This window comes from Spodoptera frugiperda, chromosome 27, assembly GCF_023101765.2.
Source record: "Spodoptera frugiperda isolate SF20-4 chromosome 27, AGI-APGP_CSIRO_Sfru_2.0, whole genome shotgun sequence".
NCBI lineage: Eukaryota > Metazoa > Arthropoda > Insecta > Lepidoptera > Noctuidae > Spodoptera > Spodoptera frugiperda.
This window is the reverse complement of record NC_064238.1, coordinates 7,856,831-7,862,950: the sequence shown is the minus strand read 5'-3', so window position 1 is coordinate 7,862,950 and position 6,120 is coordinate 7,856,831.

The following is a 6,120-nucleotide window of genomic DNA, read 5'->3' as shown; positions in this document are numbered from 1 at the left end:
TTTCTCAAACTGTGAACTAAGTTGAACTGATTAGTGTTTGAGTAGCAAGTAAAAATATTATCAACAGATTGAACTGATCATTTATGAATAAGATTTGTGACAGGAGCGAGACAATTCCATTCCACGACATTTTCTGAGCAAATTACTGTCTTTAGAAAATTGTTGTTCTATTTTCATTCTGTTATGAGTTTCAGAGACTGCTTTTTATTTAATAATAGAAAATTCTTCGACTAGAAATAAATTGTATTGACTTAGCTGACAAACTTGTCTTAACTATGACACCTCTGTTCCTTAGTTTAAAAATATGTATGGTATTAAAGTAGTAAAAAATATGTATTTGATTAACTGACTTCCCAAAAAGGAGGAGGTTCTCATTTGTTTACGTTGAATTGATATAAAAATCCGTAATTAGTGAAAAAGCATTGCAAAGCCATTTTCATTCACTCGTAACATAATTTCAAATATTTCTCTGATTTAAACACAAAACAAAATTGACAACTAACAGATTTTTGTTTTGACATATTAAGTGCATTAAAATTATTTCAACTGTGCAACAATGCAACAATAATATTGTCTGAATATAATCCCAAACAACTGTTAATGCTGTGGAGCTGCGAGGTAATATCTGTCATCATCGTATCACCCATTAGACTTATATTGGATCATACATTAAGATATATTATGTGATAGTTAGATTAATTACTCTAACTGCCGTACTCAGAGTCATTTAATGGTTACTTAACCCAGTCCTTAGCAATTGTTTTCGGAACAAAATTGTTGCTAAGGAATAGTTTAAGTAATCAATAAATGAGTATTGACAGTAAGTTAGATTATTAAGATTAAATTAATACAAAAGAAAAAAATTAAGAATAGTGCTAGTTATTTCAAAGTTGAAAACTACTTATGATACTAGCAATAAAGTCACTTATTAATTCAACTTTAAAATATTATTTAAGAGAGATAAAAGAATACGTCAATCTTAACAATAGGTACCTGAAAATAAGAAAATTCTAGGTGGTTTATTTCTAATTATATATCTTATCTACTTTTTAGAAGTAAATTCTAGGTGGATTATTTCAAATTTTATATCTTATCTACTTTTTAGGCTACAGTTTGTTAAGTTTCAAACACTTTGAAACTCATGCGCAGTTTAGGACTTACATATATAAAACTCGGATCCAGGACAATATAACTTCACTACCATATAATTGTAAGATTAATAATTCGTGCTCAATACAAAATAAATCAAAGACAGTTAACGTGGAACCTTAATAACCCAATATAAAATGTTTCTTTAGCTCCTACACACATTACCAAGATGTCAAATAAATTCCTTTTCTCTACTTTATTTAGCCAATTAGCGTGAAAAATAAACTTTGTAGGTAGTTATTACTTCTCTTTAAACACCAATTTCGTAGTTCATATTTCTCTTTTAAGCAGCTTTTACCTTTTAAATCCATTATTATCTCTGTAAATATGTACACCTCTTCAATTAGTCTACAGATTTGGTTTATTGTCAATTTTGACATGAGGTAGAGATAATTAATTTGCCTATGATAGGTACATCATAGTTTAGCAATTGACTTAAGTTGTTTAAAACTTTTTGTTATCCATTCACAATGTCAAATTAAAAATGTTTTGCTAAAATAAATCAACACCTACAAAAGTCACCCAGTTAACCACAATACAACAAGCCGAAGAAGAAAAGAAAACAGCATTTGAACAAAACAACCCAACATAATAAAAAGGTAATTAGATGACATAGCTGAGAGGAAAGCACGTCAATCAGAGGCAGATCAGTAATAAAAGATAATGAACAAGTAGGACATCGACACGGCTATTAATAAAACGTGAGGGTAAAATATTGGCGCGCGGTGTCCGCGGCCGAGTGGCGGACGCGTGCCGTGTAACTCTCAATATGAGCTTTGTTACCGCTTTGTGCCGCCATTTCTTGTGTCACTGCATTGAATATATCGGGTGCTTTCCTTTGTGCACGGAATATTGCTCGTCTTTTGTCGAAATGAACGTTACCTTCCCAAGAGTTGTTTCAGCAAAGAATTTCGCGATTGCAAAGTAATATTTCCCCTTAAGAATTTCGATGTGTTTCTTTCATGTCGGAGATGACTTTACTTCAGATTATATTGTGTTGGGAAATGTGGTTTCGAGTTTGATTTTCAATATCAACGATTCTTTTACGAGTTGTTTGTGTACGTTCTTGTGGAACTATCCTCATTTGTTTTCTTGTTTGTTCTGTTCTCAATGTTTGTTTTATGTAGAGTAGAAAGATTGAATTACTTTGTAATTGAGGTAGCGAGAATCCCGTGTAGATAAATAAAATAATAATTATAGAGTAAATCCTTTGTCCCAGTAATTGCATTGGCTTTGCCATTTCAAGTCCAATAGCCATCTGACCACCAATTAGAGTGGGATTAGCGACGGTGGGAGATCGCCCGTGTAATATACTCTTGAGATTGCTTGTTAATTATTTCACTAAGTTCTTTCTAACTATACTTATGTGTAGTTTATTTAGTGGCAAAACTTGTTTGATATTTTGAACCTACGTTACTACCAATTTACAATAAAAAAATAAATAGTAAAGATTTTGATTTTTGACATTGACTTGTTTTAATCTCTCCTAGTTAGATAAGTCTTTTATTATTTTTTGAATTATAAATCTGTTGAATATTTTTTTATTTTTAATTTTGGTTTAAACACACTTTATTTAAATTAAACTGTAATAATATTATAACCTATTTTCCCCAACCAACCTCCAAAAACGACCAGACCTAATTCGACCACCAATTACCGAAAACACTAAACAATACACAATCCCTAAAAGTATAATTGTTCTTAAAGTAATTATAAATGCCGAGTAGAATCCGCGTATGGCGTGATAAAAGCCGGATCCGAACCGTATGCGGTACACGTTGGCCGTTACATTAGGGCGGCGACACAAAACGTAGCACACGACCGGACCGGCCAACCTACACACGACAGATGTGGTAAACAAACTTGCACTACAAATACTCTGTCAACTACACATAGATACATTGTCGACTTTGGAACTAGGAACAATATTGTGTGTGATTTAAATTATTTTGTTGTTTTAGAAACAAAACTAAAGATATTAATTACAGTTTAATTATGTTTTACAACTTTTACTCGTAATTACGTTTGACAAGGTAACTCGACTAGTTTCAAGCTACGCCAGGGGCTCATAGCAACAGCGTTATGCGATTAACAATACCGAGACTGTGACACAGGCAACTGAGCCTTTAATTATCCCAAAGCCATTTCACATTACCTCGTCTACAAAATATCAGCACCAACATTTTCATCATCTCATCTTTAAGGATCTATAAATTCTAACCTTACAATTTTAAAACAACACAATCGATAGTATCGACAACGATGTCAATTAATAAACAGTTAGTTAGATTAAAATACGAACTAACAGCTCCAACAGTTTAACAGCATTGTATCAGTAAATCAGTATTATTATAGGAATGTTGGTTTGCGTCGCGCGGTTAGCTCGCCGAAATGTTTGCTCGTCCGTCCGTCCGCTCGCCACCGCGCTCAACCAACTGCTAATTAAGGCTGGATTACCGACCCGACTCGCCACCGTTACTTACTGTTTACAACTAGATTTGAAGACAAAGGAAATAATGTGCCGAACAATACCTTTAATTAACAGCAAATAGTTTCCTTCCGTAGCGTTGCACTGCTACACTTAACGCCTTATGTATATTTTATTGGGTTTAGTTTTACTTGTGTTTTTGGGTCGTGGTTAGTGTATGTGGCGTGTTAATTTATTTATTTAAACTTTTGAAGTTGTCGTAACGAAAATGCTGTTACTAATTGAAGAAGCAGGCTTTTTTTCATCTATCTTATGTTACAACTATTACTTAACTTAATGTAAGTGTAACTGAAACGTTATAAATTTTCTAAACTTTACAGACTATATTAAAAAAACGCAAAATATTCGAAATAATATTTATTACAAAACTCACGAAAACTTATTAAACAAATGGAACATTAGTCCTTTGAGTATTGAAACATAAATAAGAATGGAGCGAGGCGATAATATCAATATCGAACGTTAATACAGCACGGCACACTGAATGTAGTTGTTTATTCTCGCAACGTCTGCGGTACTACCCGCAAATAACAGAAAGAGCAAGTCCTCAGGGCATCGCTTTAGCTTTTCAATTTCCCTTTCGGAATTATTCGTGCTAATCGAATACGACCGCCGGGGTCTGGGGACGCGGTCGCAATGATTCATTCATGAGACTAATGTCGCAATCCCACTCAGATATCAGGTATTATTGTGGTCAATAGCACTTATGTCGCCCGTGCCGTCGCCGCCGCTTGCCTCTTCACGTGTCGAGGGTCTTTCATTTGCTGTATCCGAACGTACTTTGTGCAACCGCTGTTTATCAAAGCATAAAACCGTACAACCTTTATTCTTTTATTAAATGAAGGGTGTCATTAGTCATTAGTATTAATAATTGACTGCACAGTTATTGGTGCGGTAGCTTGGCAACCAGCTGCCGTGCAACGTGTCCCGGCGTTCGATTCCCGCACGGAGCGACTTTTTGTGTGATCCACAAATTGTTGTTTCGGGTCTGGGTGTCTTTTGTATGTGAACTTGTATGTTTGTTAACGCACCCACGACACAGGAGAAAATCCTAGTGTGGGGCAACGTTTTAAAAAAGTATATATTATTATTTCATACAAATTTTTGAAAAAAGAACCAACGCTCTCATAGTAGCCTGTTAACATTTATCTGGCCCAATAACGCATAAAATACGGTCGTGGCAACACAAGTATACATAAACAATGTCCATAGAAAGTTTGAACGCATTGTTCGATATGAGGCGAGGGTATGAAGGCGTTGCATCGTCGCGTTGCAAATGATGAGGCGCGAGGTATTGTCGCAGCATTAATGAGCGCCAGCCCGCCCGACGCCCGACGCCCGGCCGGCCCGGACAGCGCGCGGAAGAGGAAAATTAAACTCCTGGGCCCCTCGGCTCGTGTTCATTACTCCACACCCGATTACTCCACCGCTGTTTGTGAATGCAGCTCTAAAGTACCACTGAAAGAGCTGTATGGAAACATTGGAATTAGAAACCGCGATAATTAGTGCTCAACTAGAATAATATACCACTTTTGTGAGGCCATAACTTGCACATAAATATGTGCCGCAGCGTTTGTTGTTTGTAACGCGGAGACTGAGAGGGTGGTGGCTTCTATTTGTTTTTCATTTTATTCTTCATTCAGAGCATTGGTAGAAACATAAAGTCCGTGGGGTATTGCTTTAAGATTTCAATTTCCTTTCCGGAATTACTTGTACTCTAATCGAACACGCGTCAGGGGACACGGGGGGTGGCGGGGCGCATCGCAACCGCAAATTACTCCAGCACTCTGCGTACGAATGTTTAAAATGTATTATTAAGACATTTACAATGTCGCTCTCACTGTACGCGAGGGGTTAATGCCTAATGACCCTTAATTATTTAATTTTCCTACAATTGTACTGGATTTTTCAGGTGGATGTAAGTAGAAATGCGAGAATACGTTTTTTTTTTTGCACTAAATTATTTAGTTTTTTTTTCGTATTAACACCCGGTAGACACGACGGTGACAATCGAATTGAACCGAAATAACAGATTTAAAATAAGTAGTTATGCATGGTGACGCGAGCAAGTAATGCCGGGCGGGCGGAGGCGCGCGACAGCCGGCTGCTGATTGTAAAGCGCTCACAGACGGAGCCTATTCGATTTCACGGCTCGCCGCGCCCGATATTTATTGTCATCGGTGCAGTTGTACGACACGGCGCCTACTGAACCGCGCTGAAAAATCTCCATTCCCCGAAATCGGACGAAAACATTCCGCTGATACCCGAACCATCAACTTGGACTAAAAAATAGCGCGGAGGACGACAAAAACGTGACGTCGACGCGGCTTTAACAATCGTTGCTTGAATATGTTTGCAAGCAGGTACACGACACCTTGTCTCGTTAGTAAAAAGTGATGTTACCTACGATTTATCACGTGCACACGACACGGAAGGCCCCCGGAGCCGAGCTTCCTTTAAAACCTGTCAGCGCTGAGAACTGA